General features: G+C 43.5%; 1 protein-coding gene across 3 annotated transcripts in view; it reads right to left on the reverse strand.

Annotated features, from left to right (window-relative positions):
• Positions 1-26,918, reverse strand: part of DAB1 (DAB adaptor protein 1) — a 390,549-nt gene that overhangs the window by 296,442 nt on the left and 67,189 nt on the right. The window contains exon 1 of one of the 3 annotated variants that reach the window (XM_033115305.1): positions 18,944-19,059. The exons of the other annotated variants lie outside the window; for them this stretch is intronic. The gene's annotated coding sequence lies outside the window, so the exon portion shown is untranslated. Of the gene's footprint in view, positions 1-18,943; positions 19,060-26,918 lie in introns of those variants that run through there. 3 annotated transcript variants of the gene reach the window in all.

Below are 26,918 nucleotides of genomic sequence, written 5' to 3' on the forward strand. Positions count from 1 at the left end.
CAACACCCCGACCAGTTAAATCAGAACCTCTGTAGGTGGGACCCAAGCATCGGTACTTGACGAAGACCTCTAGCTAGCTAATTCCAATGCCCTGCCTGGTTTGAGAAGCAGTAGCCTAGTCCAGTCCAGTCCTCAAGCTTCCATGTGCATGTGAACCACCTGGGATCGGTTAAAATTCAGATGCTGAGTCTGTAGGGCTGTGGTGGAACATGAGATTTTGCATCTTTAATTTCCTGCTGGGAGATGCGAATGCTGCTGGTCCATGGACCACACATTGAGTAGCACTGGCCTGGGATATATCATCTAATTCTCCCTAAATTCCCTCTCCAGTCTTGCCTCCTTATAGTATATGGTAAGCTGGACCCTTCATTCCAGCTGATTGAAAGAGACAAATAAATGGTAAGAGAAATAAAATGACGATTTATGAGAGGCGCTGTGAAAGCCCAGAAGAGGACACCTAAATCAGACAAGGGGGTAGTGATGGCCGAGGAAGGCGTCCCAGAACAAGCTAGGATTGCTTTGAGTTACACAGAGGAAAGTGATTACAGACACAGCAAAGAGCTGGGCGTAGCCTCAGAAATGGGGACAAAAGGCGGGGGGGGGGTGGGGGGGGTGTGAGGGGGGAGCGGCGGGAACACAGGGCCTATTCAGGAAACTTAAGTATTTCGTAGTCCTCTCGGATTCCATCACTCTTTAGCCATATATCTGGCCTGCGATTTTCCCTTCAAAGTCGATTTGAACCATGACTGAACTTTTCATACCTTTAAACCAGAACTGGACCATGACCTCCTCAAGAGCAGAACCAGGTTAAACTACACTATACGCCCTCGGTACTCAGCAGGATGCCCAGCCCGCTAACAGGTCTCAGAGTGTGCTCATAAAATAATTTCAAATTACTTTTTTTAAATAGACTTTTCAGTTCCAACACATTTTGTGAAGCACAGATTGGTGTAAGGAGTTAAAGGTATTTGCCGAAATTTTGAAAATGATGCAAACCAGTGTGAGTGGAGTGCGGAAATGCTACCCAGGGTAATCAGAAAAGAGGACCCGGTGAGAGAGGTGCCCGGTGGTGTAGGCAGCGTGAGAACGGCGCCTATGTGTATCTGCGGGACGTTGCTGGGGCTTCTGTCTAATGTGAGAGCCACACAGCCCAGGCTGTTGAGGTGGCTGGCATGAAGGTAGAAAAAGTTACCTGTGTTTGGGGCAAATGAAACCACAAAGGGCTAAGAGAGAGAAAAGTCTGCCTAATTCAATCAGACATTACAGTCAGTCCTGGTTAAGGTAAAACAATTAATACCAGCATTTTCATGCAGATGAAAACATTTCAAATGAACAGGTCAACAGCATGCGTATGTTCTGAATTTGGGCCCCACCACAGCAGGTGAACCCTCAAGTGAACCAATCTAGATTTCATTACAGAGGACAACGCCGATTCGCACAGAACTCAATTTGGAGTTAATCGCTCACATTTTTCTCTCATCTACCCGATATCCTCCTTTAAAGACAGATCTGCTAGGCTTTCTTTTTATGACAAAAGACAAAGAGACTATGAATTATTCAGTAGTAGTGAAGGTATCATTTTATCTGTTTATTTTCCAATTAGGTGAAGTCAGGCAAAGAAGCAGTCAATAAATCCAAGAGATTCCCCCCCCCCCATTGTATGGAATTAAAAGTAGATGGCGTTACGGTGGGCCTTGGTAGTCTACAAAAAACATTCAGTTAGCAGTGGGTACTGGAGAGGAGACCACGGAGAAATGAGAGCGGCTCGGTGTGAATGCCTCCGGGTGGCAGGGCTCCAAAGGTTCTTCTGCAGGTTGGTCTGCACCAGTCTTTTCTCCCTGCTGGCTCTTCCTGCATCACAAGCCGGCCCCACCCTGACATCCACCTTCCTTCTCAGCCTCTCAGCCTCTGCTCATGCCCCACCGGGTTTAGTCATCTCTTCTCTTTGCTCCCACTAACCTTCTTTCAGTTATTCTTTAAGGCTGTGCTCTCCGCTCTGCATCCTGCAAAAAACGTTTCACAGTCCTCTCCCCTCGTCCACTCCCCATCCCCTCGTCCCGCCATGCCTGCACGGCTCAGAGGCACCTCCTTTCCTCGGTGTTCCAGTCACTCTGTGTGTAGCTCTCTTTGGGTTCCCATTGATTCTTGAGAACTACTCAAGAGCTGGTGCTAAGGTTTTCGCCTCTTTATATCTTCGGTGCCCTACACAGAGTAGGTGTTCAACAAATGTCGGCCCCATGGGTCCTGCTTATCATATAGATCCTGGAGCCCGACCCCTTGGTTTCCTTCCTCCCCTTTCACTTTTACCTTCCAGTGGAAGCCACTAGATTTCCCTGTACTGCAATGCCAAGCTCATTTCAGCATTGGGCACAAGGCAGGCAGACAAGAGGAAGGAGAAGGAACGGCTCCCACTCCAGTGGTACTCCTCCTTATACCTCTGAATTCCCAGGACATAGCACCTGCTTCCTTCTCCCGGCTCTTAGACCAGGTTTTGTTGCTGCAGGTAAAAGGGGTCAGTCTGCTCGGGTGAGTGCGCATTACACAATGGAGCAGAGCGAGAAACAGGGCGAGGGTCAAAAACCCAGCCCTGCCGCTTTGTGCAAATCCCTTAACCTTTCTGAACCTTGGTTTTTCCACCTGTAATGTAAAAAGGGGATAAACTGCACCTCAATCTAGGATTGGTGTGAGGGCTAAATAAGCCATTATATATAAAGTGCCTAATATGGCGCCTGGTACTGAGTAGGTGCTATTAATAAAACCAGGCTTGCTATCTACTAGACTGAGATTCTGAAGCACACAGAGCATGACTTATTTGTCACTTTTCCTCCTGGAGCCAAGGTGCTGTAGACTGAATGTGTGTGCCCCCCAAAATTCATATGTTGAAACCCTAACTCTCGACGGGATGGCATTAGGAGGGGTGGTCTTTGGAAGATGACTAGGTCTTGAGAGCAGAGCCCTCATAACTAGGATTAGGGACGTTATAAAAGGGCACCAGAGAACTCCCCACCCTTTCTGCCATCAAAGAATGCAGAGAAGTCAGCAGGCTGCAACCCTGAAGCAGGCCTTCCCCAGGACCTGAGCCTCCTGGCACCCGGGTCTCGGACTTCCAGCCTCCAGAACAGTGAGAAATAAACTTCTGTGGTTTACAAGCCACCCCGTCTATGGTACTTTATTACAATAGCCTGAACTAAGACACAAGCCAATTATTATAAGTAAAACAGTTTTTGAAGTAAATAATTAAAGATAAACTGGGATAAAGGGAAAACTCGAAGTTTGAAATATCTTTGCCCACCCCCACCTCTCCATCCTTACAACACCTCAACTCAGAGAACGCACTCCTTCTCTAGAACACACCTCCGGAAATCATGAAATTCATGATTTCAAGACACTGAGAACTCATGGGACTTCATCATTCTTTTTCAAATCTGCAACATCAGAGCCATGTTACCAGCCCACGACCAATCTTCAACCGGACACGTTTTCTCTCTCTTTTGTCCTTGTTTCTAAAATAAATTGGGACTAAATAATTGCTGGGCTGCTTTACAGCATTAAAGTTTTATGACTCGATTATCACCCACAAATAATTTCATTTATGCAACAAGTATTTACTAGAGATTTCTTTGGGCTCTGCTTGTTTGCTAGGCATGGAGATAATGAACAGGGCACACTCCCTGCCCTCAAGTAGTGAAACGTTTGGGGAAAAATTAACACTACACCGGAAGCTGACCACGCTAGTCCTTTCCGTAATCTCCCTTTATATTCAAAATGTCAGGTTGCATTCAGTCCACCTTGTTCTTTTCAGCCCCCGAACTGACCAAATCATACGTGGATATGAAGTTCGGGACATGTATGCTAAGACCAAACAAAAAAGAAATGGTTGTGTTCTGCCCGATCCAGACATGAATTCTAAAGGTAGCAGGAAGCAAAGCGGGCAAACTACGACCTAACCCAATTTTTCCCAAAGTAACTTCTACAGAAAACTAGGACGTAGAAGAGCTTTGAAAATGGGTTCTGTGGACAGGTGCCCATGGGAAGCACTGCGTCCATCTCCCTCTCCACTGCAGGACTTCTCAGAGCCTTTGAGTCAGCGTGCGTACTGTGACTGAGACTTTCTATTGGGAAAGGCAGTCTCTTCCACGTAGTCTTATAAAGCCCACTTAGCTACATAAGAATGGGTCTTGGGCCTGGAACACTTCCTTACCAAGAGATAAAGAGCCCACACAGTCTGCACTGGACTTACTACTCTCTGTGGGACTATGATGTATGACAAATAAGTTCGTGAACTTGTTGCAACTATGTTGCTAACCTTTTCTGATATCAGACGGATTATTCATTATGAGTTTGTACCAACTAGATAAACAGTTAACCAAGTTTATCATTTGGAAGTGCTGAAAAGGCTGCGTGAAAAAGTTAGACGACCTGAACTTCTAGCCAACAATTCATGGCTCTTGCGTCACAACAATGCACCAGCTCACATGGTACTGTCTGTGAGGGAGTTTTTAGACAGTAAACAAATAACTGTATTGGAGTATGATGACAGCTCTGATGGCCATTCCAGAAAAAGAGTTTCAAAATTGCTTTGAAGGGTGGACGAGGCACTGGCATCAGTGCATAACTTCCCAAGGGGAGCAATGAGGTATGGAGCATTTCTTCTAGGATGAGTTTGCGAACTTAATTGTTCCTCCTCATATGTTTCCGTTTCAGATTAGATGTGTGCTTTGTTCTAAGGGTGTGTATCACTGGCCTTCACGTACACCCCTAGCTTTCAGTATTTCAGATTTCACAGGGGGTCAGAGTGGGTGTGCGTAGGCTGATTGCCTTGCTTTGGCTACCAGCTTTGTGGGACCAAGGCAAGCTATTAGAGCTGATCTTTCTCTATTCTCCAGGTCCGTAAAGCTTGTTCCAGCCAGTGCTTGACTGCGTTGTTTTCACTGGCATCTCTGATGCTAAGATGCAGCAGGCAAAGTTGTTTGGACCTCAATTTCTGGCAGCTGGTGATGTGATGATCTTTGCTTTCTTCCATGTAGTAGGGAGTCTTCCCTTGACATTGGAAACAGGTGTATGTTTGTTGCGCTGCACATTCTCCAAGAAGACAGAGCAGCATCTTCCTCAGCTCTGGCTGCCATTACAAAATACTAGAGACTGGGGGCCTTAAACAATACCTGCATTTCTCACAGTCCCGCAGTCTTGGAAGTCTAAGAGCAAGGTATGGAAAAAGACAGTTTCCGATTACAGCTCTCCTCCTAGCTAGTAGATGGGCTCTCTTGCTGTGCCCTCACGAAATGGGGGACAGAAAGCAAGCTCTCTGGTGCCTCTTCATACAAGGGTACTAACCCACCATGGGGGCCCACCTTCATGACCTCATCTCACCTAACTGCCTCCCCACCTCCACATGTCGTTACATAGGGCTTCGACACAAACACTCAGTCCATCACAGGCAGTACTGCCCACACAGCCTTCTTTACAAGAGCACTGGGTGGGGCTAAGCGCCCAGGATTACACGTGGAGACCTGCTGAGATAATCCAAAGTATGAGCTGTAGCCCACACGCCACCATTCTGCAGCACCAGGAGACTTGCACAGAGGACTCTGTTAGGAATTTTCCTAAGCGTATGAATGCATCTCTACATGACATGCATGGAAACCATCTTCCAGTCCTTCACGGCTGCAGATGGGGCCTCATCAGACCTGCTGCCAAACCTGGCAATCAGGCACCCCAAAATGGTTAGCTCTGCCATGGAAGTTGCCACGGGAAAAAAGGTTAAGAGAGCACCAAAATGATAGCACGGGTCAGAACACACCTCCTGTACCCTGGCAGGAGAGGGGAAATCTAAACGCTAAGACAAATTGTGTTAAGCTTTCCAGGGAACTGAACCAAAATGGGAAGAAAAGGATTCTAGTCCTATGGGTTGGGTAGTGCCACAGTGGTTCCTTGAGATGTGAGTGGCTGAATCACTTAATTTGCAAAGTCATTGTTTCTCAAAGCCAAAGAGATTAAAAAGTTAAAAAACAAAACAAAACAAAACACAACCCCAAAAACATGAAGATGGGGATTGATCTGAAATTCAGGTTTTGGGTACATTTAGGATCTTTAAAAACAACCTTCAGTGATGTATATTTAATTGGGGTCTCTAAGGACCCCACAGGTCACAATTTGGGGAAAGAATCTAATCACTGCAGAGCACAAGTTACTGAGTCTCTTGGATCTAAAAATACACATGTCTTGGCGTCACCAGATTTTTGCTAACCATGACGGCTGTTGCATCCTGCAGGTGACATTTCTCCCAGCTGCCACCTAACTAGTAACGTAGAGCACATCTACCTAGCTTCTGAGAGGTGGATGGGTTTGTGAGTTTTCTGCGCCAGATCACTTGACTCAGACGCAAAGAGAAAGGACTATCCCTGAGGAGAAGGAGGGAAGTTGGGGCCAATACTTGGGTCCAACACCTGGGCCAGGGCTAGCATGGCATGTGAATTTTCATCTCGCGTGCCAGTTTTGATCAACTAATAAGTGGCAACCTGGAGTGCTGTACTGAAAAGAATTCTGAGGCTGCGCATTGACTCGTGGAAAAGAAGGCCACAATAGATTACAGATATCCACTGTGGTCTCCTAGATGTCAGGTGCTTGACATCCTGAGGCTAGAAGAACACTACACATTTGCCCTATATTTCCCAGCAATGAGTACTTTCATACGCTTTATTGAACTATACACCTATGTCATGTTCTTCATCCGGTTCATTTCAAATGTTGTAAGACTAGGGACAGTAAGACTTTCATGAGATTTAGATGATTTGACTAAGGTCACAAAACTAGTAACGGAAAGTGCCAGGATTCCATGATATAGGTCTTCTGACTACCAGTTCCCTCTCCATCCCCTCAGTTTCCACGCCTGGAGGCCAAGAGAGGGTTCTTGTTTCCCTCATTGACTTAGAATTTCTGGGGGAAAAAACTTGGACACGTCCTTGAAATAATGTCTGCCCGCGTGGGGTATGAAAGATGAAATAATATATCTAAAGATTACTTTGTAAATTATAAATCACTAGGTTAATTCTAGCTATTAGAAATAAAATTATTAGTAGTAAAATTAATATGTGGAGAGTACTAACAGGCTGACATGAAATGAGGGCTTTAAGAAAAATTATGTTGACAGCACTTCAAGAAACAAATTCCAACCTGGTCTTCCTGTGTGAGTCAATTTCTGTCATCCCGGTATCCCACCTTCCTATAATTATGCAATTCATATGCTATATTCATACCACAACCCACATACTCTAGAACAACGTGCCACAAAGCAGAACTAGGTTACGCCAGGCATAAGCAGAACTAGATTCTGGTTAAGAGATGTGGTTTAGCAGACCAGCGAGTCCCAAGGTCACAAAATTGATTCGTGTCATGAGAGAAGTGGAGCCCAGGCAGCCTCCCTTCCAGCCTCGTCCTCCTTCCTTCCTGCACAGCCCACGAGGGGCCCTTGAGAACACCTGTACTGTGTCACATAATACAAGCTAAACGGACAACGATTCCATCCTGCTTTCTAGTTCTTCCTTACAAAGTCAGTGACAGATGTGCTTTTATGGCCATTATACACATACTTTGCATTTTCACTAGTTCTGCAACCCACTCTCCCTTTCCAGGATTGCCTTTCTGCTTTTTTTTTTTGCATATTTAAACAGTAATTCTTATTGTGCAGGCTTGATTATCTACCTCTATGAAACCTTTCTCCAGTGTCATCAGCAGTTTGATTCTTTTTCATGTTTGTATTTAGCAAAGTTATTTATGCATCATGTTTATTAATTCCAAGATGGTCTGCAATTTGTCTCCTTTAAAAATACACACACACACATATGTACACATATATATACACACATGTACACATATGTATACATGTGTGTATATATACATGTGTACATATATATATATGTGGATATATATATATCCACCGACACACACACACCTCTATATTAAGAGGACACTCATACCAGTGACAGAAGATGCCTGAATGTTCAGCATTAAATCTTCTGAATAGTGAAAAATCTGCTATTAAACAATCTGGAAGAGGTCAATCAATAAAAATAAGTAAATAATCGATAGTGTTATATTAGGTTAAAGTATAACATATGATATTCATTAACCCGTCAAGAAATATGGCTGGAGTTAAACCACATTTCTCAAATGAGTATTTCTGGTGTTAATTCAAAAGGCAATAGCAGTCACCCAGGGATGTTGTTAATGTTTTATGCTGTCATTGCGGTGGTGCTTACAGAGGGGTTAGGAGGGCAATAAGGATCATATTTAGGAAGGCAGCGTGGTGACAGCTAAGGCCCTGAACCACAATCAAGTCATCCGCCTTCACTTAAGCAACCTGGACAGCTCCACTCTCGCTAATCAGCCCGGCTGAGAAAGAACTGACAAGCTTGTGGAAATTTACTGGAGTCGTAAAGAAGAAGCTCTCCTATTTCTTAAAATGAAATAAAAAGTCCCAGCACTTGGTGTTGATATTGCATTTGGCTCTGAAGTGCTCTGGGATACTGCTGCATGTCATCACCAGGGATGGTGCCTGTGCGACTACCCAGGTTTCTGGAAGCAGTGCAGGCAGGAGAGCCCACAGGTTCTGGAGTCAGGGAGACCTGAATCTGAACCCTTACTAGACCACTTACTAGCTGGGTAATTCTGGACAACTTGTTTAAACTTACCAAGTCTGCTTCCTCATCTGTAAAAGGGACAGAATAATAATGAAGCTCCAGGAGACAAAGTTGACAAAATACCGAGCTGTGAATCTGGCATAGAGCAGGTGATTAACAAAGTGTAGGCTTCTTTCACTCTCCCACCCCCATTTAGCACATGAGAAAATGGAGTGTCCATGGGATGTGCTGCTTGAGAGCCAGGGTTACACCTCACTACTCATTGTGTCCCTAGGGCCTGGGGCAGGACTTGGCACAAAGGAGACACTCAGGAATCTCGCTCATGTCTGCCTGGCTTCCTTGACCCCCACACTATGTTTTATAGCCTGTTGGAAATACTGGCAGTTCCCCCAAGAGGTGTGATCCTTCTGTGGCTTAGCGCCTGCTAAGCATATGCTCTTCCCTCTGTCAGGACTATCCTTCCCTCTCCTCTTCCTTGCGAACCCAGCCTCATCTATTTAGCCATCTAAAGAGCATCATCTCTGTAAACACCCATCCTTTCATCCCTGACTCCCTCAGCTTTGCCCACCTCTTCCGGTTCACTCCCAAGCAACCTCAGTGCCTCCCTCACCTAGGCTACTACTGCCCCTCACTCCATCATTACGCTTACCATTGTAAATTATTATTTATGAACAAGTCTGAACAGGTGCGTCCCTACAAAGCAAAGGCCATGTGGTTTTTGTTTGGCTCTCTGTATCCACACATGCTAGCACAGAAACTGTCTACTAACAATAGTAACAATATAACAGTAAGGACAGCTAAAGTATATTTGCTGTGTACTTATTCCAGATACTTCGGCAATCGTGTTATGAAGACTATTTTATTTTATCCTCCAACAACCTCATTCTTTAAAATCTCTTTATCATTCCTATTTCACAAATAAACATTGTTGGCATAGATAAATGAAATAACCGGTCCGAGATTCCCAAGTATCCCCAGTAGGGAGACTCCAGGATGCTGTGGTCAATGATATGGCTTCTGGAGTCAAAACGACTCGGCTGCAACGTGTTTCACCATTTACTAGCTATGAGTGGGGCCTGCCTCACTAACACACTTCCTTTTTAAAAAAACTTTTTTTAAATTTTCAATTAGATTTGATATTCAATATTATATTAGTTTCAGAAGTAACTAACACATTTCTAACACCCTTCTTTGTAACCATCACCTACTCGACTAAAATGAAATTCCAGAATCCAGCTTCCCTTGTTGCTAGAGTTGGTCATGCATCCCCAGTTGGAGGCAAAGGAGATATAGATGAACATTTCCCTTCACCCAAAAGTCAAAGCCTCACCAGCTGATGGCTTTTATCCTTCCCACCAAGGCTCTTCTCCTTGGCTCTCCCCCTTCCTCCAGACTTGACATTGAGACAAGAATACTGGAGCTACAGCAGCTACTTCACTCTTGTGAGGAACCAAAACTGCACAGTAAGGATGATGGATCAGAAAGACAGGGAAGCTTGGGTTCTGGATGACTTTCTTAGTGGATTTACCAGCACTAGCTTACTCCCACTCGAGGCTCCTTTTTATGTAACAAAAATAAGCATTGTATTTGTTCAAGCCACTTGTTGAGTTGTCTGCTATCCACAACCAAACACATGAATACAGAGACTTAACCTCACTGTGCCTTAATCCCCCAACTGCCAAATGGAGGTCATAATAGTATCCGTGTATTATACACTATTGTAAGGATTAAATGGTATGCATTTAAAGAGCATAACTTGGTTTGTGGCACATCGTAAGAGCTTTTTGAATATTACTATTATCACTATTATTACTACTATGTACTATGACTAATACTACTGATAGTCAATGAGAGACTTAGCGCTCAGGAACTCCAACGCTGTTTCCTTTTTTTTTTCTTTTATTTTTTAATTATCAGTCTTCCAAAGACTCCTCTCTTTGACACAAGTAAATCAGCCATCTTTCTCTGTGGCCTTTGAAGACTGCCTCTAGATGTCCTTGTGTCACCTGATGTTCAGACAATCCCTGAGACGTACAAAGAGCAGAGATTGATACACAGCTAAGATAAAACAAGTGCAGACCCAGAGCTATATAGGGATTGTTCAAGGTCACATTTCTAATTCTATTCTAAGTTTTATGGAAGTTGGAGTAAATTCCAGACTTCTTATCCTGTTCCAGGAGCCCTGCTTGATCTGAGTTCTGCCTGCCTCCCACCAGGCACAGTGCGTGCCCTTTTTTCTGATCTTCAGCTATCACATAGTCTCTTGCTTCAGGGCTGTTGTCCATGCTGTTCCATCTACCTGGGACTCTCTTTGCCTTGCTCATTGAATGGCTGTCTCCTTCCCATCTTCTGGACCTCAGATATGTCCACCTGAGAACCCTTGTAAAGTGCCTAACTCCAAGATCAGGGGATCTCTCTCACCTCACCCTATCGACCTGCCTCACACCTGTAACCATCTGTGTGTTTATCTGTTGATTTGTTTAGTGACTGACTCCCTGACTAGAATGTAAGCCTCCTGAAGGCAGACGGATACCTTGTCTGTTTTGTTAACCACCATAGTCCTAAAGCTAGAAGGAAGGAGAGAGGGAAGAACTTAAACCTTAGCAAAAGTCTGAGCTTCACATCTGGACAGATGTGGGTTCCAATTCCAGCTTTCCCAGCTAACAGTGCACGGAAAAGCAAGTCACCTAATGGCTCAGGGTCTCAGTGTCCTCATCTGTATCGGGCATGCTTACCATACAGCACTGTTGTCATTGTGACATGCAATAACATGGGGAAAGGATGTAGCCCCATGCCTGGCACATACACGCCCAACAAACTTTTGTTCCTTTCCCTTTTCATTCCTTCACTCACTTGCATCACCCACAGTGGCAAAGTGTTAGGTGAACTGTGTTTAACCCACTCATGAACACAGAGAAGAGCATGTAGACTTAAGCGTTTAGCGATCAGCCAGTTTGGCCCCTCAGACTGTGGCCCCAGCTCCCTGCAGACTGTGGCCCGTTGACTTACCTGTAGATTGCAGGTGGCGTTAGTCTTATTGCCTAGTGTTGCTACGAGAATTCGATAAATGTATACATATTAATCACTTAGAACAGTTCTGGCACATATTAAACTCTCAATAAATACATGTTATTATTATAACCTATGTCTGTGTGGACCGACCTAAACAAACATGGTATTTTCAATGATCCCTGAATGTCTACTCCCAAACAAATTAAATCCATCACTGTCATTGTTGCTGTCCTAACCCCTTATATTGGGAACACATACTGTGTTGGGAATAACAAGACAGAGATAGAGTTGGTTGAGGTGGGGAAGGGAGCGCTAGAGTGGGAGCAGGTATTTGCAGGGAAGGAAACAGAATAGGTCCCCAAGCCTTGGACTCCTGTTTCCTTGAAGTAAGGCAAATTAGGACAAGGGGAAGCTGTCCTGCTGGGCATGAGTGGGGCAGTGTGGTCTGGCCAAGGTTACTCTGGTGGGTATGGAGGCCAGGATAAACTGGACAGCCCTGTGTGTGAGGGAAGAACCTGGCCTGCTGCTCAGAGGACATGTGTCTGGAGTGGACTGCAAGCTCAGGACTCTGAGGCTTGAAGAAGCACAGACGTAGAAGGGCGCCTGCGTAGAGTCAGACCGCCCCGCTCTCAAGTTCTGATTGCTCCTCACTCTGTGGGCACCCCTGGGTGCAGGGCTTAACCACGCCGCCTTTTCCTCATCTGTAAAACAAAGTTACTAACTCCCGCTCCCTCAGAAGTTGCTACAAGGATTCCTAACATCATATTTTCGATGCAGTGAACACTTAATAAAAGGTAGATAACGAATAACAAAAATAACAACAAACACCTATAGGATGGACTACGTGCTAGGGTTTGTTGTAAGTACTTTACAAATGGGAATTGATTTAATCCACACAGAGCCTTGTGAGGAAATGCTATTAACAAGAAGAATGATGGTGATAATATAATAGCAAACATAAACAGCACTTCCCCAGGCCAGGCGTCGTTTTCAGCTTTCTATATATTAACTCTGATGCACAACAACCTGTAAGTAAAGACTATTATTATCCCCACTATACAGATGAGGAAACGGAGGCAGGGAATAATGAACCTGCCTGAGGTCTTCTGGCTAGTAAAAATGGAGCTGGACTTCTCACCTAGTTTAGTTATGGTACCTCTCAAAGGATAAAACCTCATGAAAATCCTGAAGAACATGAAGGGACATCATCCTTCCTGTTTATTAATGAAGAAAGAGGCTCACATAGCTGGAAATGGGGGAAACTGACTCTTCGTTTCTTTCTGGTAATGATAATCAGACCGTAGCCTTTTGATTTGTGTTCCAGAACCACAATGATTTCACCACAGTCTTACCAATAATCAAATATGTCAGAAGAAATATGCTCTAACTATTCCTCTAAAGCGGGGCTGAAATCTGTAAATGTGTAAACTTAGGAGGTTCCTGGCTTTCTTCTGGAGACAAGTGAATATAGCTTATGGGGGACCTGGACAATTTTTTTTTTTTTAAGCATAATGTTAAAAAGGAACTTTATGGGCTCTGACAATTAAAAAGAACAAAATGCATTTGACCCAAAATGGGATGTAGTTTAACAAAACTGGGTCTTCAATCATTTGGAAATGCTAACATGCCGACTGCCTGATTAAACACAATTTGTATTGTCAATAAAAAATGCAAATGACTATTTTACTGGCAAAAACAGCATTAGACTTTGCTTGATATGAGGATTAAATTGCATTTCAAGAACAATTCAGGAGGTCAAATTATAAATGAACATCCCCTTCCATTGTCCTTAGGTTCTGGAAGCCAGGATAGGAAATACAATAACAAAAATAATTGCCTGCCACTGTGTGCCATTTCAGTTAAAATAAAATCCACGCCAGTTCTGTGTAGTGGAGAATAATATTTAAACCCCCAAATGGGTACTGTAATTTAGTGCATAATTCCTTGAAATTTACATGGCACACTCCCAATCATCTGAATCAACTGATAAACTCTCCTTTTATTTGTATTAAAGGAAATGGGGATTAAAAGGTCAGGAATCCACATAGTGTAGATACCGAGAACATGGGCACCATTTTAAAACCTTTTAGTCAGGCTGGCCCAGAGCTAAATCAAGCAAGCGGGAATTAGGTTTGACGGCAAATGTTCCCCAGTTACAGATAGGAATAAGACATGCATTTTGAATCCCACAGAAAAATATGGAATCACAGATGTTGCTTTTAAGCATCTTTATTTCTGAAATTACAAATAATCATTGTTGGCATCTGTGAGTGGGAAAACTGAAAAAGCAAAGAAATACCTCATCACTGCATTACGATGTGAGAAAACCTCGGGATGGCAGGCAGCCGGCAAAGCATTTACACAGTTGTGCATTTCCATTCAGAGATGCACATGTCCTTGTGGTTAAACACCACCGCCCAATTTCCCAAATTTCCCCTTGTTAGTTTGTCTCCACATTTTCCACATTAACTTCAAGTAAGACAAGTGTATACAACCTCTAATTCTTGGTTACAGCTATTGTCATTTTCTTTTTGAAGGCTGGGATGGATTTTTAGGGCTGTTGGCAAACATGACTAGGCTAAGAAGGAATGAAAGAGATACTCTGATTGCATGGGAAGAGTAAACAGAGGACCAAGCCTAAGGATTGGGTTTCAAGAAAATCATGTGGCCATTTAGGTAACACGTGGATTTAGAAAATATGGAAATACAAAGTACCCTGGAGATGGGTACAAGGCAGCGCAGACGTGCTTATGACTTGAGGCTATTTGAAACAACTTCCTTGGAACCCACACCACTGCTAGGGACTCGTTTTGATTCCTGTGTGTCAGGCATTGTTCTGCCATACTTACATAGTAACCCAGTTAATCCCAACACCAGCCCTACTGGGTAGCTGTCCCCTTTTCCATTTCACAAACCAGGCATGGAGGGATTAAGTAATTTGCCCATGATTACACAGTTATAAGGGTTGGAGGAGATCTGGCTTCTGACCCTGGGCTCTTAATAACAACATTACTCAGCCACTTACATGTCTCTCGGTGTTATCTCTCTGTGTCTACCCTATTTATTAAGAGAATTTGCTGAAGCAATTTGTATTTGTTATTTATACAGATGGAGTAAGAACAGTAGTCCCCTGTTATCTGAGGTTTCACTTTCTACAAGTGTGGTTATCTGCAGTCAACCGCAGTGTGAAAATATTAAGTGGAAAATTCCAGAAATAAACAATTCATAAGTTTTAAATTGCACACTGTTTTGAGTAGCGTGATGAAATCCCGCGTCTTCCCACTCCGTCCCACCACGGGACGTGAACCGTCACCCTGTCCAGCATATTCACACTGTATATGCTACCTGCTCGTTAGTCACTTAGTAGCTGTCTCGGTTATCAGATCAACTCTTCTATTTTATTGTTAGTTATTGTTAATCTCTTACTGTGCCTAATAGATAAGGTAAACTTTATCATACGTATGTATGTATAGGAAAAAAAACATAGCATATATAGGGCTTTGTATATGGTTTCAGGAATCCACCGGAGATCTTGGACCATTTCCCCTGAGAATAAGGGGCGGGGGGTGGGGGGCATTTAAACTTAAAGGATAAATGACTGCTGTTCAAGGTCACTCTCCCAGTAAGTACGTGGCAGGGCAGGATTAGAACCCTGAAGGCCTATCTCCATCACCCAGGATCAGTTTCCCTAAGGAGCATTCTCAAACGGAGTGTCTGTCATTTACTCACTCCTGGCGGACGCTGATTCTCTCACTGCCTGACATCTTGGTGTGTGGCGCATAAGCACAAACTAAACAAGCACTTGAAGGACTCACTAGATCCAACGTCTCACCAACTGCACAGCTAACGCTTTGCTGCAAACCACCATCATCTTTTTTGGGGATTATTGCAATAGCCTCTTAACTGCATTCTCAGCTTCTGCTTGGATTCTTCTACAATTTATGTGCAAAACAGCACCAGATTCTTGTATAATATTATCAAGCTCTCTATGAACTTCTTGCCTGACCCACTTTCTTTCTGACCTCCTTGGCCACCATTCTCCCACCCTTTGCCCTGTGCCAGGCATACTGGCTGCCTTGTCAGTCTTCAGATCCACACAGCCTGCCCCTGCCGTTGCATCTGCTGCTCCCTCTGTCTCAGATGTCACAATAGCAGGCGTCCACAACCTCCCTCAAGTCTTTGATCAAATGTTACTTTCTTAGGGAGGCCTGCCCTGATGTTCCTATTGAAAATTACAAACCCCACCCCTGGGCTCCAATCTGTCTCCCCTGCTAGGTGTTTCTCCACAACACTTTCTCATACACCATGTAACTTGCACATTCATTGCCTTGCTTGCACAAATCTTCCAACTACAGTGTAAACCCCACCATGGCATAGATTGGTTTACTAGGAGTCTTCAGCACCTGGGACAGTGCCTGCCGTGGACAGGATGCCCACAAATAAATATGTGCATGCGTGAGAGAGAGAAGAAAGAAGGAAGTCCACCCTCACACTGCTCGGGCTTCCAGGAGCATCCCCGACAGGCCAGAGACACCCGCGTTCTCCCAGGTACTTCCGGGACTCCGAGGTCTCCCTGTTCGTGCTTTTTTCTCCTCTCTTCTCTTTCCCACTGCATCCCCCTTGCCTACTTGCATTCCTTGTGTCCCAATTCTGGAAAACAGACTTTGACTTGAACAACCTAAATCCTGTCATATAATCAGGGACACACAGACCCCTCCTTGTTCATTTCATTAGGTTGGTGCAAAAGTAATTGCAGTTTCAAAGGTTAAAAATGATTGCAAAAAAGTCAAGTACTTTTGTACCAACCTAACAGATGGTGGCTGTGGGTATATAAAAAACGACACGTATGTGTCCTTCTTGACCATTTCAATCCCTTCCTTGCTCTGGCCATTCTAAATATCTATCCAGTAGCCTAAGCCCAAACTCTGAATACAAGGCTCAGGTTTTTGAAAATTTCTTTTCAAAAATTAGAAATAACTTAACATCTAATATAACCTTATAGAGGCAAAGGGACCTAGTTAAACACACATATGATAACTATTTCTGCTGAGCATCATATAGTAAGCTGGATTCCATCTAAGCCTGTAGCTCTTTATATAATTATTCAGTATGGAATCTAATGCAATACTATTCAAACTCAGTCTCTGAGGTCCACAGTCCTGTGTACGAGTCATGGCCCCACCCCATACAGGTTCAACGATCTTGGACAAGTCATTTCAGCTCTGTTATCTCAACTATAAAGTTACTAAGAATCCTCACTTCATAAGTTTACCGGAAGAAACAAGTGAGATATGTATTTGCAAGTAATTTACAAACTCTAAGTGTGGAGAGGCTGTCTTATCTTGGCCAAGCTACATCCCTTTTTAAAGCCTCAGTTCCTCCCTCTATAGAGTAGGGATATGGGATAATTTACTGCTGAGTGAAGACCAGATGAGCAAAGGCCCATGAGAAAGCCTGACACACTGTTCCTACTTAGGACACACCAATTACTATCATGTTTCTGCCCAACTCTTTCTTACTGACTTAGGAACAACATGACTTCTTTCTTGAATAAACTGTTTCTAAAGCCTTTAACAAAGCCCTGTTATATTCTTATTACTAAATTGCTATTTCTAAGGATCCACTCAACGTAAAGTGAGAATGAAAAGACGTGACTACAGACCAACAATTTCAGGCTGACACATTAATTGAGCTGGTTTGTTTAAGGTACTAATAGTCTCACTTTTAAAAAATCACTTTTTAATCAAAATCCAACCAGTATTTGCCAACTACCATGTCAGATACTGTAAGAGTTTTCAAGGACTATAATTAGAAATGTGTTGAATTAGAAAATTAAGATATGATCCCTTGTCACAGCCCTCACAAGCTAGTAATGACAAAATGACATTTAGTGCCAAACAGTTAAGTGTCAACAAAAGGTGTTCATGTTTAAGTAACAGGTGTGTTATCCTGGAACAGCACGTAATTTCCAAGTGAAAGCCAGGGATGCAGAGCTCCCGAGCCTGTGGGGATGGCGGAGACGGAGCCGCGAGCAGCATCTGGGACACTTTGGATTCATAATGGATTTGTCCTGTGATGGAAATTTCCGATGCTGGTCACTCGGGCATGAATGGAAGATGCCACAGATGGCAGAAGCAAACTCCTGTGCCCTTCAAGTGAATCCAAGTAGAAGGGGATTTGCATAATAGGCATGGCTGCACCCTTACCCCTTGTGTGATTCAATTGAAAATGGAAAAAACAGGTAAGACACCACTCATCTGTCTTAAGCTCCTCTCCAGCAAGAGGAATCCTGCCCCCCACCAAAACCAAAACAAAACAAAAAACAAAAACAGATATCACAAAACTCTAGAAATCCTGACACTGAACGAAGGCAAATTAATGCTTGCACACAAGCTCATTCTTCTTGATTACATTTAAAAGCATGTGCCTGTTGTCAATTTGCATGTGTTCTGTGTTGGAAAATAAGCACCCTGGATCTAATGAGGAGCAAACAGTGAGAATCCATCCTGCTACTGGGGCTCGGGAAAAACCTCCGTCTCTGTGTGTCATGGCCCATAAGGTCTATCAGATACACTGTACTTCAATTGATTGGGCAGCCATCTGTAATGATTCCTGCGGCCGCCGTAGAAACGCAGCCACTATAACCATTTGCTAAGCTACATGGAGACACGATCTACATTTGCTTCAGTTCCTTTGGAGGCTGCAGTATGCACGCTATCTCTGACCAGCCGGGCTCAGTATGTGACAACAGGTCACATGTACTGAGCATCAGTCTCCTTCCTGGCCTTGTGCTAAGAGCATGCACCGGACCATTTATTCCTCACAAGCACCCGAGGTGTGTGCACTGAGGAAGCGGAAGCACAGAGTTTGAGTAGACAGGAAAGGTTTCATAGCTACTGTGTTTCCCCAAAAATAAGACCTAGCTGGACCACCAGCTCTAATGCGTCTTTTGGAGCAAAAATTAACGTAAGACCTGGTATTATATTATGTTATACCCGGTATTATATTATATTATATTGACCCGGTCTTATAGTAAAATAAAAACGGGTCTTATATTAATTTTTGCTCCAAAAGACACATTAGAGCTGATGGTCTGGCTTGGTCTTATTTTCGGGGACACACGGTAGTACACAGGTCCATCTGACACACACACCAGGACTCTGCCCTAGAAGAAGGGCCCTCCAGGCCAAGCTATGTCCTGAGCATCCACTCACTGTACCTCTTTTAACAATTCTGGATGATAGGCCTGGTGATCCCAGGAAACAGAGGTTCAGAGAAGGTGATTAACTCACCCAGAAAAGGTCCGAGCTGGGTTTCGCCGAGCAGCCAGCAGGTACACAGCTCTTCCTCCACCCAGGTGTTGTTCTAAGAGATTGTCATGTGCTGTCTCTGGTCCTGCTCCCCACCTAAGAATGCAGGATGTGGCGAGGCCAGAAAGGAACACCGACGGAGCCATGGATGGGGGGTCATACCAATATAGTCTCGCTGGCGGCTGGGTTGGAGACACAGGAAGCAGGCTCCATACGATGCACTATCCGCTGTCTGCTTCTCTGCCAACCAACCAAACCCCACTCACTAGCTGCAATCTGCCGTCCGCTTCTCTTCTCTCCCTCCCAACCAACCAACCAACCAACCAACCAACCCCCTACCGCAGCCACGGCAGTTATCTTAGTGGCTAATGGCTAACCAGTAACAGCTGATGGCCACCCAGCCACAACGGACGGCCATCTGATTACAGCTGATGGCCATCTAATAACCGAGTCGGCACCTTTCCACGTGAGGCCGAGAGCCTGGAAACTGCTCTCTGGGACTCTGTCCCCACAGAGATTCACGTAGTAAAACTCAGCAGCTCCACTAATGACTACTGCTCTTCACCCCCATGTCACAGATGAGGAATTCGGGGCATGAAAATAAGTAACTTGCCCAAGTTTACAGCTGGTAAGTGGCAGAGGAGAGATTCAGAGTGTGTGCTCTTAACTCCTGTGCTGCATCTCTGATCGGGGCTCCCTACATGCAAATCCCCTACCGCTCCCTTCCACGCTGGTTCCTCCCTGCAGTCAGCTCAGTGCAGTCTGCCCGTTCATTCTCTGTCACATGGCTGGGAGACGATCTGGTACTGAGCCTTGGTTTTAGCATTAAGCAAACAGGCCGTGGGACTTGCCGCTGTGCCCTGGGATTTTTCAATTGTCCATCTCATGCTCCTAGACACTTGTAGAATAAATCTAGTAGCTTGACATGAATATTGAAAATGAATTTAAATAAGCAAAGGGAAATTCCTTCTAATTCTTCAGGTTCTAACCCTTCTGTATGTAAGTTTTTATTCAAATTCCAAATATTGGTGTATAAATAGGAAACAAAAGGTCCCTAAACAGAGAGAGAGAGAGAGAGACAAACCTCTTCTGATTTTCTTTTTTCTTTTTAGCTGTAGAGTCTCAACTAGGTTAATTTCTTTCAGAACAAAAAACCAGATCTCCTCTGCTGTTTCAAACCAGAGCATTTCTCAAACCTTAGCATACAAACGTCCTGAGAAAAGATGACTACCAAGAATTCACTAAAAAGCAATGTTCTGCACCCATCCCATGGTCAAACAGGTTTAGGGAATGCTGTGTGACACAGGAAGCACACTGACGTTAGCAAAGCCCTGAGAAGCTCTTAGGTGATGACATCAGCTGAACAGTGTTCAACACTACTTACTGTTGAGAACACTCTCTGGTACTTTGTGCCAGGCATTATTCTAAGTATATTCCTTGACTTGCTTCATTTTTTTCCTGGCAACAGCCCTATGAGGCAGGTACTGTCATTATGCCCATTTAATAGGTGAGGAAACTGAGGCAGGATGAAGTCACTTGCTCATCTAGTTTGCTCTCACCATTTGGAACCACCCAGAAGTTCCCAGAATACACCTTGCTTGTCTCACTTCTTTGTCTTTGTCATGGGCTCTTTCCTCTGCCTGGATCTCCCTCTCAACCCTCTTAGCTAGATGATCCCTACATATTTTTGAGACTCTGCTTCTCCCCAAGTTTTCTATTCCCACTCCCTCCAAGGTGGAACCCAAGTCCTTCTCTGCACCCACACGACATGTAGGATGCGTTATAAACGTCTGTCCTTATCTCCGGTGCTGGGCACAGCACTTGGCACATGCTCAATAACTGTTTCCTAAGGAAAAACAAAACACAACAAAGCAAAAAACCCTACCTATGACAGTGAATATTGTTAGCAGGGAAACAAAGTTCAAGGATGACACTAATACCAACAGCTCGAATTGACTGAGGTCCCTCCGATTGGTCAGCCGCTACAAGTATGTCGAGCCATGACACCGAGCCTGTCATTTTCCCTCACCAGAAGCCTTTCAGATATTTGGAAATATTGTCTCCATTTTACAATGAGGCAAATTGAGGCTAAAGAAAGGTAAGTAACTTGCCCCAATTCACACAACCAGTATACAAGAACAAAATACTGCAAGATGCCACAGATCCAATTCCAGAGACCCTGCTTGCTCACCACACACCGTTCCCTACTACCATTGTGTAATTTGCATATCCGATTCCTCTGTAACCAAGGCACTGAGATCTCTTCTAGGACATCATTCTCTAAGAATACTGTCTCTGCCTAGCCTCTTCTCCGTTAAAAGAAATGAGCTAAGATAGCCTTCAGCTATGCCATCGTGGTGGGGGTTGGAAAAATTAATCCTGTGCCGTTTTGCATTTGCTGCTTGTGAATCAAACTGTGAAAGCTAATTTAAAAACTTTCACACTTGGTTTGAATGAGGACTGTCAGCGCTTTGGGAATGCTAAATTGTATACAATTAGCTCAGGTGCTGTTCGTTTAGGCGTACCCCAGCAGCCTCTCAAACCAGAAGGCTCCCTGGTCTCCCTGATGAACTAAAAGTCACAGAAGGTTCCAGCAAAAAGAAATATAGAGAAGTGTAAGTGGTTCATAATGGGATGGTGCACTGATGTATCTGTCCCAGTCTCCTATTAAGATGGCGTTTCATCCGAAGAACGCTAGTGCTTCACTGAGATCAAGGACGTTGGGGCACAGAATTGGGTTTGATTCACAGCTGAGCCACCTACAAACTTGGTGGCCTGGCGTGAGTTATGTATGACAGCAAACCTTTGTTTTGTCATCTGTAAAATGGGGATAGCACTACAGTCTTCATAAAGCTTTGCTAGGATTGGACAGTGTGCGTGAAACTCCCTTAGCGAGCATGACGCTTCCCACGTAAGGAGCCAGTCAGTATTTGCTGTTGACATAACGCCCGTCATTACTATCCCGATAGGAAGTACACGCCCTGAAGGCAGAGACACAGTCGCGTTTACCTCAACGTTCCTAGCACATCTGTATTGTCCTAGAGCTCAGTCTTCTTCAGGATGGTCATTATCATCATCATCATATTAGTAACAATACGGTGTGGAGTCCGAGTGGGTCATAGGTTTTGCCCGACACAGCGGTAGAGTGCATTGGAAGCATCCCTTAGCCGGACCTGGGAACCTATATTCCCAGCCGGGATCTGCCTTTCCTACTGGTCTGGGAAACCCCACACAGCCCATCTGATCTCCTGGCATGGCGCCTCGTCAATAGCACCTCACTGGTAAATGGGTGTGGATGAACAAATGACAACATATTTCAACCTCTATTTTCTCATGGGAAAAAGAAAAATAAGAAAAATTATACTAACTGTCTCAGAGAAAATGGTTATGAGGCTACTCTGTAAAGGGGAACTAGAGTACTATGTCAGGGTGGAGAAGGAGAAGAGGACTACGGGAGAGCCAGCAGAGGTGACAGAAAAGCCACTGCCTTCTCTCCAGCAAGGCCCCGGCGTGCCATGTCACCCATTCAGAGCTATTCCTGTATCTGAGAAACACGAGCTCTATCTAAGCAGTGTCTAGTGCCCAGGTATCTGACTCGGAAATTCTACAATCTTTCATAACTGCCAAAGGAAAAGAAAAAAGATTTAATAAAAGAATTTTAATAACAGCAGTTCAATTTTAAGGCAAAAATAACTGTAATTACTTGGAGCCTTCATGATACCTAAAATCTGATTAAAATGCACCGTCGTTTATGAGCTGAGCTGAGATTATTCTCATGTATCATGGCCCTGCTATTATTGCTGGAGCCTGAGCACGGAAAAAAAAAAAAAAAAAAAAAAAACAGGATTGCTTCTTTTTCACACTTGCATTGTACTCTATCTAATCCCTCGATAAGAAAGGCGATTTTAATGCCCAAGAGACACAAAAGGGGGAAAGGAATGAACACTTGTTAAGCTACTGTTGTAGGTTAGGAACCTGTAGGCACTTTAGAAACACAGCTAATGTAGATTTTATCATCATTTAAAAAGTGAAAACTGCGAGACTGCAAAAGGTGAGGACTTGGCGCAGGGTCACAGAGCTGGAAAATGGCAGAGCTGAGTGAGGCTGGAACCTAACACGATTTGGTTGCCGAGGCTGTGCTCTTTCACTCATAAAAAGGGCTTATTAACTAGGCTGAACAATATCTACATCATGGCTTCATAGAGATCAGCTCCACAGTGGCAGTTTTTACCAATTTCAGAGGAGAAAGGAGGGAGGAAAAAGGGAGAAGGGCGAGGGGGAACCCACAATAGGCCAGGTAATAGTTACCTTCCACTTGATTCCGTAAGTGGGGGCGGAAAAGCCTTCTGAGCGTTTTACTTGACGAATGTTACCTCACAGATATTTTGATGCAGAAACAATTAGTATTTTACAACATTCATCTTTTCAACACACAATGAATGATTAAATATTCATCCAGTCATCAAATATTGAAACGTCAATTTTCAGAGAGACCTTCTTGGCCAATCCCAGGTACAAGGAACACGGGCCCGCCCTGCCCCCGCAACCTTCTCAGCTCAGCTTTGCTTTTCTACTTATATTTTAATTATTACGCTACACATACAGATGCAAATGTGTAAATTTATTTATACATTGTGTTTATTTATTTATGGTCATCTCCTTACCAAAAATGAAAGCTCTCTTCTGACAAGAATTTCTAATCTGGTTTGTTGCTGCAGTTCTCCAACACCTGGAACTGTGCCTAGAACACAGAAAGCCCTCTGAAATACAGAAGGCACCAAAAAAATGTAGACACATTTTAAGAAAGGAAAACTGTATTAAAATTGTAATACTCAATATATACCGATAACAAAAGATGAATGAATGCAAGTCACGTTTGACTTCTGCAGTTACAAGATGTGCTCAAAGTGGTTACCATCAGCGTCCAGACACTTCTGATGACGGCGAACTACTGTTTGAGCAACGTTGACCAAAGTGTCCACTTATGTCCATTTTTTTGGCACTCCCTGTATTTTTTCCATGGATGAACAAATTAATTAAAAACTGAGGTTCCAACAGAGTAAATAGGCCATTTTTCTGAACTATATGTCAATTTCTTAAATAATTTCTTAAAATAGGCCGCTTTTCTGACCTTTATGTCAATTTCTTAAATAGTGAGTTTTTTTTTAAGTCTCTTTCCTTCAGACTACCTAACTTGCCATCTACCTCCTTCAATTATTCATTCAATCATTTAACAAGTATTTATTGAGTGTCCATGGTGTGCCATGCACTGTTTCAGGTGCTTGGACTCTAGCTGTGAACAGAGCAGGTTTAGTCCATGAAGCTTATTCTGGTGGAGAAAACCAACAAATAAAAAGGAAATGCACCTTCTGTAACATTAAGAGGTGATAAGAGCAATGACACCAAACAAGGTAAGGAGAGAGAATGATGGGGAAAGATAGAAAGGCAAGGGGCTAATTCAGTTCAAGGTCAGGGAAGGCCCTTCTAGCAGGTGAAACTACCGTGTTTCCCCGAAAACAAGACCTCGCTGGATGATCAGCTCTAATGCGTCTTGTGGAGCAAAAATTAATATAAGACCGGTATTATATTATATTATATTATATTATATTATATTATATTATATTATACCCAGTCTTATATTATAGTAAAATAAGACCAGGTCTTATATTAATTTTTGCTCCAAAAGACGCATTAGAGCTGATTGTCCAGCTAGGTCTTATTTTTGGGGAAACACGGTATCAACAAAGATGAGTTAGGTAAACCAGGAGGGGACGTGGGCTCAGCAGGACAGTGGCAAAGTCCCACTCCACTGGGCGAAAACGGCCCAAACCTTTCTCATCTTCCATCCTTGGCTTCCTCACCCGGCACAGGAGGACTAACGATGCTGCCCTGCCTACCGTGTACTATAGGTCTGCCATGACTATCAAACAAAATACCCCAGTTCTGACAACAGGAGGTGGGGATGGGCGAAGGTGGTCAGAAAGTCCAAACTTCTAGTTATAAGTTCTGGGGATGTCACGTATAGCATAATGACTACAGTTAACAATAATGTACGGTATATTTGAAAGTTGCTGAAAGAGTTGACCTTAAAAGTTCTGATCACAAGAAAAATATTTTGTAACTATCTGACGTGATGGCTGTTAACTCCATGGATTGTGGTAATCAGTTTGCAACAGATGCCTATGTCAAGTCATTATGTTGTACAGCTAAAACTGATACAATGCTATATATCAGTTATATCTTAATTAAAAAAAGATTCCTACTTGCTTTTTATTCTTGAATTTTTAGTACTTAGATTTAAAATATAAATGGTGAGGTTCAAAATGATTTATAAGAAACATCTGTAATAAAATATCCAAGTAAAGCTGTATTGCAGTAACAGTAGCAGTTTTCTACGCGTTTGGAAGTGGGTTTAAAGCAAAGAAAAACAACAACAGTTTCCTCACCCAGAAGATGAAGGGGTTGCATTAAATGATTTCTATGATCCCTTCCTGTTCTAATTTGCTAAGATTTTACTGATATGAAAGAGCCTTAGAAACTCTAATTTGCTGAAGAAATGTGTCAGATAATGGTGATCACAACGAGTTGTGTCATTATTCCCGTGATCCCCTTTGGTTCTGGAGTTCACAGCCCCAGCAGCAAAGCATTCTTCAGACTCATTTTGTGTCAGTGATTTCAGGAGCTCACTGAAAATGTAAGTGGAATGGTAATTTCATTCCTAGAGATGTTTTCTTGTCTAAGCCGTAATTTAAATGCCCGTCCTCGATTGTGCTAATTATCAGCATTAATGAAGGACAAAAATAGCGAACCCAACAAGCTTATTCTAATTTGGTTTTAGGCTGTATTTTAGGATTTTTTTAAAAAAAGTATCAGATCTGCCTTCCCAATCCTGGTGTGGCTATGTTACTGCTGGAAAGAACAAGTTCGAAGGAAGCAAGAGTTGCAGGTTAAACGAAGGTGTTACCACAGGGCTGTCAGTGGGTGGGGCCCGGGGCGCTAGCACTCCTCTGGCACCAGAGCAAAATTTCTCTGTTTTTGTTCTAACCTCAAGAAAATGAATTAAGTTTCCAAACTTCCCAGGCTCCCTTCCAGATAGAGTCCTTGGCCCTTGGATCACTGTTACCTGGAACAATTAGCGAGCATATTTGGGGGAGCACAGGAATAAAAATTCACCCCAAATAACACATCCACATGAGTCTGAGGGAGATAAACTGATGCATTCAAAACATACTGAGTGTTTTCTCTGCGCCGGACAAGTTACTGTGCGACGGGAACACAGAGATGAGTACAGTAGTTCCCCTTTATCCATGGGGGATACATTCCAAGACCCCTTAGTGGATGCCTGAAACCACAGGCAGTACTGAATCCTATATATACATGTTTCCCCATACATATTATACATACCTATGATGAAGCTTAATTTATAAATTAGGCATACTACTAATAAAATAGAATAATTATAACAATATACCGTAATAAAAGTTATGTGAATGTGGCCTCTTGCTCTTAAAATATCTCATTGTACTGTACTCCTCGTTCGTCTTGTGACGAGGTGATAAAATGCCTACATGATGAGATGACGTGAGCTGAATGCCGTAGACATTGTCTAACCTTGGTTGGCCACAGGTAACTGAAACCATGGAAAGCAAAACTACACAGAAAGGGGGGCTCTTCCCTGCTCCCAAGCTGTCTACTGTAGAAAACAGACCACCGATAAATTAACTCTGCTATCCTGTCACAGGGGCTACAGGAAAACTGTGAAGAGGGTGGAGAGCCAGACAGAAGGCGCGGGAGAGAAGGGGCGGCTCCATCTGGGTTTAGAAAGTAAAAGAGAACTCTTACGTGGGAGGTGACCCCTGACCTACAGCTTACAATGTGAAAAAAAGGTTACAAAATACTTGAAGGGTGGCTGAGAAGCAGGAACTCATAGTTATGTGTGAGGCCTGGTACTATGTCT

This window comes from Rhinolophus ferrumequinum, chromosome 9 (assembly GCF_004115265.2).
Source record: "Rhinolophus ferrumequinum isolate MPI-CBG mRhiFer1 chromosome 9, mRhiFer1_v1.p, whole genome shotgun sequence".
In the NCBI taxonomy this organism is placed as follows: Eukaryota; Metazoa; Chordata; class Mammalia; order Chiroptera; family Rhinolophidae; genus Rhinolophus; species Rhinolophus ferrumequinum.